This window comes from Elaeis guineensis, chromosome 2, assembly GCF_000442705.2.
Source record: "Elaeis guineensis isolate ETL-2024a chromosome 2, EG11, whole genome shotgun sequence".
NCBI lineage: Eukaryota > Viridiplantae > Streptophyta > Magnoliopsida > Arecales > Arecaceae > Elaeis > Elaeis guineensis.
The window spans coordinates 98,983,164-98,994,412 of record NC_025994.2 but is presented as its reverse complement, the minus strand read 5'-3'; the positions used below and the strand labels follow the sequence as shown (position 1 = coordinate 98,994,412).

General features: G+C 41.2%; 1 protein-coding gene across 1 annotated transcript in view; it reads right to left on the bottom strand.

Moving 5' to 3' along the window:
- Positions 1-11,239: 11,239 nt before the first annotated feature.
- LOC140850940 (uncharacterized) overlaps positions 11,240-11,249 on the bottom strand; it is a 47,919-nt gene continuing 47,909 nt past the window's right edge. Inside the window, exon 15 of the mRNA XM_073251220.1 lies at positions 11,240-11,249. This exon is cut by the window's right edge and continues 144 nt beyond it. The gene's annotated coding sequence lies outside the window, so the exon portion shown is untranslated.

Here is an 11,249-nt window from a genome sequence, read left to right as displayed (position 1 = left end):
AAACGTCAACAATGAGGTCCTGGGTCCGAATGGTCCTATATATATAGGGCCGTCCAACGACCGAGATGCCCCCGCGCCGATCGAGGTCTCACGGATGCGCGACACGTGGCGACTTCCGGACCCTCCTTTCGGCCTGATGGTTCGGCGCGCCCATCCCGAGACGGCCGCACCGCCCTCATTTAATGCGAGGGGCGCCGGCCCAACCACCTCCGACACGTGGCAAAAGAAGCCACGGTTCCGAATTAAGACGCCCGCGGCGATTCGCGTTCCCGATGGGACGCCTGACAGCGCCCCGCGCTCCCAGAATCGACGCTGGGTGACGGTCTGCATTCCCCAAAAGGCGCCGGATATCCGGTCGCCTGACACCGAATCGTCCGGCACCCGACCGTCTGACGATGACAAGACGGGACGTCTGACACCTGACGCCAACGTAACCCCTGACGCCGACGTGATATCTGACACCGACTAGACGTCTGACGCCAGTGAATCGCTCGGCATTCATGAGACGCCTGACATCATATCAACCCGCGGTACGATCGAAATCTGGCATTCGACGAATCCACTCCTTTTCGCCCGGGGTTGCTGCCCAAATAAAGGCATCGGCCAGCTCACCGTCCGACTCAGGAGTGGAGGGGGCAACTGTTGGGGAATACCCACCGACCGACCGACCGACCGACTGACGGCCGGAGGGACCGACCGACCGACCGACAGCCGGAGCGACCGACCAACGGGCGCCCTCACCGGACAATTAACGGCCCATAACCGACTGAGGATGTGTCGGTCGGGCATACTTTTCCCGACGGACTGAACCTGGAAGTCTGATGGCCGACTCACGTAAGACTCGCTGACCAACAGAGGGGCCCAAATCTCCACCCGACGCCATTCAGTTGGCCACCGACCTAGGGTCGGTCGACTCCTCCGATCGCCGTACAGCCGTCAGAGCTTGTCAGTTCTGACAGCAACATGCGGCACTGCCACCTAGGGGCATTGTCCTGCCTAGGGCACTGTCAACCCTAGTGATTTGACAGCCTCACGGCGATATGACACTTTTACGGCGACTCTGACAGTCTACAGTGAGTTGACAATTCCTCAATTGTCTGCGCCATTAATGACGGCGCCATACCACGCTCCACTATATATATCGGGGAAGGCAACAGTGCAAGGGATCTCTATTTCTCGATTTCGAAACCACAGGCTCGCTCCTCCCCCTCTCTCTCTCTCGATTGAGCTCTCTGTCTTCATTTCACCGTTGCCCAGTCACCTCTCTGATTTGACCGTCGGAGGGTCCCCGCCGGAGCCGCCTCTGATCAGTATGGACTTTCCTTTTTGCAGGCACTCGTTCCCCGACGATCAGACGATGAGGCGATTGGCCGCAACACCTGTCTTCTTTTCTTTCATTCTTTCGTCGATTAGTTGTTTTGTATTTTAAGCTCAAAAACGTAGTGATCTTCTGGAATTTCTAAGACCTGAATCCTGATCTGAGATTGTATCACTGTGATTAAGATTTATTTATTGCTGTCATACCAACCAATCCGACTAACTAACCTGTAATAAATGGGTGTCCGTTGGAGATTATCATAATTAGGCTGGTTGTGGGTGGGGACACAATCATAAATGGGTTACGTGTTGTTCTGTCGCTTAGATTTGATGGGTCATGAGTGAGAAACGGATCACCCGATAATAAATGTGGCATCTCGCTACAGTTGGTAGGATAATGGGAGGTATAGGATTGATCAAACATCTGCGATCTAGATTTAATCTGAATAGATTAAAAATTAAAAAAATTATATATATTTTTTTTAAATATTTAAATTTATATAAATATTTTTTTTTAAAATTGATATCTACAGATATATCTTCATAAAATATTTTTTTTATATATATATCTATATCATCTAAAATCGTTAAAAATTAATAGTTTAAAATTAAAATGACTAAAATATCTTTATGGATAGATGTGCAAAAAAAAATTATAAAAATTATTGGGATAAGTCAATCAATCCCTAACTTAGGACAACCGACTACCGACTTCGACTCAACAACAACCGACCGATCGGACATACAACCCCGACTCTACATCGGCTGAATATGCGGTTCTGACTCTTTATCGACCAACTAAGCGAACCACACTGACCTATTACCGGCTGACCGACTAATGATTCGACTACTACCGATCGACAGCAGATGACTTAGACCATCAGCATAACAGAACTACTAGCCGACGGTCGCTCATGGATTCTACCGATATATAGTCGGTTCTACCGATATATGGTCGGCTAATCTGCTCAACATACCATAACCATTACGAATGGTTACCGGCCGCATATCACGGTGCGATCAGGGAGAATTAACGATCCACTACGTGATTATGACCCGATGATTTAGCACCATAAAATATGAGACCACGTCCGACAATTATGAAAATCTCATCTATAAAAGGGGGTAAGACAACAGCATCGAAAAGCCACTTTCGAGCTGAGCTCTGTCACCTTTCTCATTCAAAAACTCCTGTTCACCAACTTCCCTCTCTGACTTAGGCATCGAAGGATCTTCGCCAGATACAAATCAGGTCTGCATGGATACTGTTTTACAGGTATTCATTCCTGACGACAGACGACGGAGAGTTGGCCGCAATAGATTGATGCACCAGATAGGAGAAAAGAAAACTCGCAATGACGAAAATCATAGCTCAATGGTCAACAACAATCGGATCGGCGAGACACTCTTCCCATCGGGAAGAGGCTCCTCCCCTGCCTCCGGTAGCAGAGTCCAGTTTCCCACAACTCGTGGTCACCACGGACGTCCAGATTGCTGTGATCATGCAGCAAATGAACGTTCTTACAGAGGCGGTCAGAAGCCTCCAGCAGCAGCAGACCCAGCCATCACACTCGCTGGCGGAGCAATCGGTGGCACATTCAGTGCCATCCAAGCACAGCCGCCGTCATCCACGGCAATCTCCATCTCTTCCTCCAGAGCGGCCGTCTCGGCTCTCCCATCGGGACGAGCAGCGGCACTCGCGATGCTCTCGACGTGCCACCCACCATTCATAGCACCCCTCTCTTTCTTAGTTGGATCAAGCAAGGAAGGGAAAGCGACCGCGAACACGTCTGCTTCCCCCTCTAACTCATCGGGAGATTCAACCCCTGGAGTTTTTCACCACCAGTGGCTCGAAGACTATGAACGTAAGTTCAAGAAAATCGACTGCCGACTTGCCCAACTATAGGTGAACGATCAGAAATCTTCAAACGATTTTGATTTTTGTACTGCCCAACCTCTCTCTCGACATGTCTTGGATGAACTGATCCCGACTCGATTCAAGATCCTGCATGTGGAACCCTATGACGGTTCCACCGATCCAGTTGATCACCTTGAGAGCTACAAGGCTCTCATGACAATCTAAGGGACAACCGACGCCCTTCTATGCATCAGCTTCCCGGCCACATGAAAAGCTGCTCGAGCCTGGTACTCCGAGCTTCGGTCAGAAAGCATCCATTCTTTTGGGCAGCTAGAATATTCTTTCATGGCTCACTTCAGTGCCAACCGAAGGCCACCACAAACTTCTGATAGTCTCTTCTCGATCAAACAAGGAGAGACCGAAACACTCCAGAATTTTGTGGCCCGATTCAATGCGGCCACACTTGAGGTCAGAGATCTCAATGAAGACATGGCCATATCGGCCATGAAAAGAGATCTGAGGGGGTCTCGATTCACGTATTCACTGGACAAGACTCTCCCTCGGACATATGCTAAACTCTTGGAGCGTGTGTACGAGTACAAGCATGCGGATGAAGGAGCCTCTGACTGGCATCAAACCGATAGCAAAGGTCAGAAGAAGAAGCAGAAGAAGAGTGGGGCTCCGATCGAAACAAGTAGGCCCTTGACTAATAAGCGAGCCTCACCCCGATGATAGAGTCCAAGGCCGACGTGTAACAAGTATGACTCCTATACCCCTCTTTCTGCTCCTCATGCATAGATCCTCATGGAGATCGAAGGGACGGAATATCTACGGCACCCTCCATCGATGAAAATGAGAAATCATGATCGAAGGAAGTATTGCCAATTTCACTGTAACCATGGCCACGACATCGAATAATGCATCTAGCTCAAGGATGAAATAGAGATCCTGATACGACGAAGCTATCTCACAAAATATCGGAAGGATCTGCCGACTCAACCTCTAACCGACTGAGAAAGCTGTAAATAATCAACCGACTGTGGGAGTCATCAATATGATCTTCGGACGACTGAACTGAGGGATAACTCCCAGAGAAGAGCCAGCGAAATCACAACTCAATGTAATAACTTTTTCGAAAGAGGAAGTTCGGAGAATTCAAACTTCTCATGACGATGCTGTTGTTTCGACAATTAGCTAATAAAAGTATAATAGATGTTTTATTCTACTCGACTTTCTTCCGAATTCAACTACTCGGAGAATCAACTGCTTTAGTGTCGACTATATTTCGGTCCTCTTGCAAAAACCGACGTTCAGACTGTGATTTTAAAGCGACATCAAGTATGCAGGTTTTTGCTATAAAAGTCAGAGGATCGACTATCTCGACATCGAATATACTTCGATTTTTACTATAAAAGTCAGAAGATCGACCATCTCGACATTGAATATACTTTGGCTTTTACTGTAAAAATTAAAAAATCGACCATCTCGACATCGAATATACTTCGGCTTTCACTGTAAAAGTCAGAAGATTGACTATCTCGACACCGACTACATTTCGATTCCCTTACAGAATCGACTTATCGGCTTCAACTGGAGGCCAGCACCGGCGATGCAGACTTTCTCCATAAAAGCCGCACTGCCCTCATAGTCGGCTCTCCATTGAAGTAGCTGGCTAATTAGCCGATTTAGTATCAACTAAGAAAGGCAAAATGTCAAGACGATCAAGGTTAGATTGGAACTATACCGATATGGCCACAGTCAGTCGAGGGATATTCGGCTTACCACTGATTATCAAACAATATGATGTATAAATCCGTTCAAGCTTCGGGTAATGAATATTCGACTTACCATCGTTATCCTAACTAAATACGTCAGAAACTACACAACCAACAGATTCTGCAAAGTCTGCAAAATGGTCAGATCTACAATCTACATTCAGAGATTGTCCTACAAACAGACATTGCAGACTCGATGATACAGAGGAGCATTTCAGAATAAAAGTACTTCTTTCATTATCTAAAAAAAAGATTATAAAATTAGATCAAAGTCTGATTACATCTTTCTTTACAAAAAGATAAATCAAAAACACCGACTAATCTTCATCGCCGCCCTTCATTCCACTGAAGAATCGACAGACCCACTTTGAATCGGCTTCTCCGATAAACTCCACCTTCCAGCTCGGAGGATGATACGACTCGAGTTGAGCTGTGAAGATGGTTGACCGATCACATTGCTCGGCCAACCACATCAACAGCTTGACCCACTCATATGGAAACAGAGAGGGTCTCACCCGGTTGATGACCACACCCTCCTCATATAAGAGCTAAAGGAGGGCTTTAGAATTTCATCCACCATCAAAGATGACCTTGATCGTGCAGCTGAGACAGGAACACGGGATATACGGTAACGAATCATTAACCCCACCATCAGCACCAGGAGTGAAAAGCTAACGATGGCCTGAAGCATAATGCTGCTTCTGAAATCGACCAACAGTTAGATCCGAGAATGAGAGAACTTTCGAGCCCGACAGGAGGTCGTTGGCCGGAATCTCCAACCAAACACCCCCTGCAGGAATCTCGCCTATCGAAAGAACTATCAAAGATTCAAAGAAATTTTAAAAAGAAAATGACAAAGAACATTTTCACATAAGAGCAGCTCTCTGACAGAGCTCTCCCTCCAGAAGAGACAACAGCAAGGTAAATACCTGGCTGACAGTGGCCCTTTATATAAAGGAATGCCCAACAACCCGAATGAAAATGGCCTGATCGAGACAATACCGGATGACGACACGTGATAGCATCCGAACCCATCATCGACCCGATGGTTCGATGCACCTGCCCTAGATTGAGCCACGTCACCTCTATCTGCATGAACAATTTCGATCCAATAAGATTCGAATACGTGAAAAAAATCTACTTGTCAGAATCATATTATCAGACATCGAATCAACTTTTTGAAATGATGCCTGACACTGACAACTGATACCGAATCATCCGATCAGTGTGACAGATGACTGTACCTATCAACATGATAAAATATCCGATCACTCGTATCTCAAAGAAAATGACATCAAAATCGAGAATCGATGTGATAAAAAATAACTTCTTCATCCAACATGACAAACTATGTGATAATATATATATTGACTCACCTTAGACTTGGGAGTGGGGAGTAACTGTTGGGATAAGTCCATCAACCCCTGACTCAGAACAACCGACTACTAACTTCGATTCAACAACAACCGACCGATTGGACATACAACACCGACTCTACATCGATTGAATGTGCAGTTCCGACTCTTCATTGACTAACTAAGCGAACCGCACCGATCTATTACCAGCTGATGGATTAATGATTCGACTACTACCGATCAACAGTAGATGATTTAGACCATCGGCATAACAGAACTACTAGCTGATAGTTGCTCATGGATTCTATCGACATATGATCAGTTCTATCGATATATGGTAGGCTAATCTGCTCAATATACTATAACCGTCATGAACGGTTACCGATCGCATATCACGGTACGATCAGGAGGAATTAACGATCTACTACATGATTATGGCCCGATGATTTAGCATCATAAAATACGAGACCACGTCCGACGGTTACAAATATCTCATCTATAAAAAGAGGGTAAGAGAAACAGGGCTAGTAAACGAACTCTGGGTCAAAACTCTACTATTGTTTACATTCAACTTCTGTTCACCAATTTTTCTCTCTGACTTAGGCATCGGAGGGTCTCCGTCGGACACAAATCTGATCTGCATTGATGCTGTTTTGCAGGTGTTCATTCCCGATGACAGGCGACGGGGAGTTGGCCGCAATAAGAATATATATGCAAATAGTAATTTTATGAGGATATTTACATAAATTTGAATATTTGAAAGGGTATACATGCAAAAAACCCTTAACATAAATATACTTCTCTTGATTTGCTAATTTTTTTTATTTTAATAAAAAAATTAAAATATATAATTAAAATAATAAATTTATTTAATTTATTAATTTATATAGATAAAAAGATCTTTTTATCAAATGATAGATCAAAATTATTTTATCTAAAAAATAAATAGATTGTAATCATCCATATTTTCTCTAATGTATAATAATATGCTTCTAAGAAAAGTATCTAAACTTGATATTAGATGAATAGCTTATACATTTATATAGAATAGACATAATTATGAATTTGAGCACTATATAATAATAAAAATTTATAATTTTATTATATTTTATTTTAAAAATTTTTATTAAAAATATCTTTGTGATGTGTATAAGGTATATTATGTTATTATAAGATAGGCATAATCATCCCATCTTGCATAAAAATAAAATATAATATAATTTTATAATATATAAAATATTATATAATATCATCATCATATTGTTATATTATATAATATATTACTACATTGTAAAGTAAGAGGGCTTGAATCCATCCAAATGACATAGATAAAAATTAAACCAGAAGTCTTTACATGTATATCCTTCTAAATATTTAAATTTGTATGAATATCCTCATGAAATTGCTATTTATATATATACCCTTATATTTTTTTTTACACATCTATCCATAAGGATATTTTAATCATTTAAATTTTAAACCATTAATTTTTTTAACGGCATTAGATGATATGGGTACATATGCAAAAAAATTAAAAAAAAAGATATACATGCAAAATAAGTATTTTATAAGAATATACATACAAATAATAATTTTGAAAGGATATTTATACAAATTTGAATGTTTAGGAGAATATACATGCAAAAAAATTCAAAATTAAATATCGAATTTGATCATTTTATTAAATAGATAATTTGATGCAATCTATGATGGATTAGAACAAATTAAATAGGTTAAAGGGTTACATATTTTCACCTCTATTTCTCATCTCTAAGAAACACCCCACCATGGATTCGAACTTTGGATCCCAATTGTCGAGCCAACTTAGGTTAAATTTCAATGAAAATTATGGATGAAGAATTTTCCTTTCATTTTAAGAATTCCATCTTTTTGTGTTTAAGTTGTATCTTTCGAACAAAAGGATAATTGGTCTTCTTTCACGACATCAACTATTAGATCACACTAGACAGGTCTCAAAGCAATCAGAACTAATTCATACATCCGCTTGCACATATTTTGAATCGACTATTGTGCATTTTGCTGGTGGATTCATGAAAAGAAGATGAATGCTTCTTTCATGCGAAAGGTACAATCTTCATCCCTCTGCAACTTTAATGTGGAGGCCTGCTCCGTGCCTTGAAATGATCATCTCTCTGAACCGCACTCGCCAGATGAGTCCAAGCAGGATGCATGGGGAGGTTGGGCCACCATTGTGTTCATAAATCATAGAAGAGAGAGTAAAAATGTAACGAAAAAACTGCACACAAAAAAGCACGAAGTCCAATAACAACTAGTTTGAATGAAATGGATCGATGTTGTGGAAGGTAAGACCATTTCAGTTAAGTAAGCTCCTAATAAGTGCACTTACGCCAAATTAAATAAATCCAAAATGATGGACAAATCTTGAATCCAAAGATGCAAATGATTCAAGCTTATTTCCATAAAAAAATCCTCTCCTATAAATGGATAGACTAGATTTGTCTCTCCTTTTCTTTCATTTTTTTTTTAAGAAATCTGCTTTGAATCAAATAGTAGAAACTATATGGAATAAAAATTCCATTATGTATGCATGTATGTATATATATATATATATAGAGAGAGAGAGAGAGACTTGGGTGTGCTTGAATGGTTTTCCACTCTAATCTGTTATATTATATATCGGACAATGGGGATCTCATATCAATGATCCAAGCTATTAGATATAATATACTATCTTTAAACTGCCTATACATCAAAAATCTATTTATATGTATCTATGTGTGAGCAATTTAGAGGATATAGATTGCATCCAATGGCTCAACTCATCGATGTGGGGTTCTCATCATCCAGTTTAAAAAGGTGTAATTCTATGGTTCATAGTTCAATTAATTGCTATATGGTTATAGTGGTTCTAATATATTACAACCAGCTCTTTCCATTCATATATATTTGTTTGCCCCTATAAAATATGAAGATTCTAAAATAATGTTGGATGCCACTCCTAGAGAAGTTGAATGCTAGACTTATAGCATAGAAAAGGAGACCACTCTCCGGGAGGTTAGAGTCACTCTTATCAACTTCATTCTCTTCCTACCTTATGTTCATCTTCAAACTCTTGAGATGGGCGGTCAATAGAATTGATAAGATATGAAGAGCTTTTATTTAGAAATGAAAATACAATGTTAGCAGATTTTATTGTCTGATGAGTTGGGATAGCATTTGCAGCTCAAAGGAAGAAGGTCTTAGAATCAACGATATTAGGAATATGAACCTTTGTTTGTTTGCTAAGCAGGCATGGAAACTATCGGCGCATTCGACAAGGATCTCACAACATTTTAGCATTCACAGGTTTTTGATTGAAAAATGCAATCATGTTGGATTTTGGGACTATGTTTAGATTAGCCTCTTTTCTTTATGTCTCTTGTTTAATAATATGTTTTCTAGAGCTATTAAAGTCGATGTTTCAATAGCCCCTCAGTGACGTTGGAGAAATCTCGATTAGAACATTAAGATGGGCCCTCTTGCTCAGTATCAAATGACCCAGCCTGACAGCCTTCATGACCTGTTGGCCCACTTTACAGAGTGGATCTTTTACTGTGGATTCCTATTACAAATTTCTTAGCAGCGTTGGGCTATTTTGTCCTTACAATAGTGTCACATGGAAAGCGGCAGTGCTTAAGAAAATCAAAGTATTTGTTTCGTTGGCATTGAAGGACTGGCTTCACATAGGAGAGGTCATTGCCATTGCCGAGAAAGGATGGTCGGTGAGTTCAGGTTGTCCATTGCGTGGTTCTAGCTGTAATCCATGGCAACTTGTGATGGCGCTTCTTTGGCGTGCGTGGCAGGAGAGGAATAGGTGAATTTTCCTCAGGAAGAAAATATCTGTTCACTCCGTTCCTCTAAAGGTCCTCCATTCATTTCAGCTGTGGGAGAATCTTAGTCCGTAGAAGGTCAAGGAAGTTCAGGACAATTGTCGACAAAATCCGGCATCGCTTGAAAGCCCTCTTGCCAGCTGGCCACCCTTGATTCATGGCTCCAAGCACCGATTTAATTTTTTTGACATTGCTGTCCATCTTTTTCTTCTACCATTCTCTATACATTCTGCTCTTGACCTTCGTAACATGCTTTTAATTCAATAAATTGGGGGAGGATTCTTCTTCTGGATGAAGTACTCTTCCTATTCGAATTTTGAATGCACTTGTGCTGGGCAGGCTAGCTTTTTGCTGGAGCCTCGAGAAATTGATTGGACGGGACAGTATATCAAGTTGGGCTACGGCTGTTTGTATCGTGGGATTGGGCCTTTTATCGCGCTGGGTGAGTTTTCTTGGGTTGGGCCAGAGATTTCTCGTCCTCTGTTTTATCCATTTTATTGCTTCTTATTCTTTCAGTTTTTCTTTTGCTCGTGTCATTTTATGGAAGGAAAGGTGAGATAGCCTGCCACCTTCTCGCTCAAAAGAATACTTTATCATCTCATCTATACCGTGATTGACATGGGGGTGGCAATTTTAGCCAACTTATTGGATATCTGATCCGATCCGATCTAAATGAGATAGATTTTATCCGATCCAATTAGAACCCGACATGGATGTAAGTTCTAAAAAAAATATCCTAAGTAGATTTGAGCTAGATACAGATAACGACATATCCCAATCTAAATCCTACCAGATATAACCTTAATATATATCTGTCATTTAAAATTATAATAATTTTATATTATTTACATGCACCCGATCTGATCGAACCCTCTTATATACCCAACCTGACTCAATCAGACCCACATCTCTATTTGATCTGACCTGACTCGACCCAAGGTGGATATGCGCATGGGATTTTTACTGTGGAGCGAGTATGGGTATGGGCCATATGAACCCTAAAATAATGTTGTAGAGATCATATATGGTCTAAATAATAAACAAATCTACAAGGATACTGAAAGAATTATAAAAATTCAATCATATCTATCAA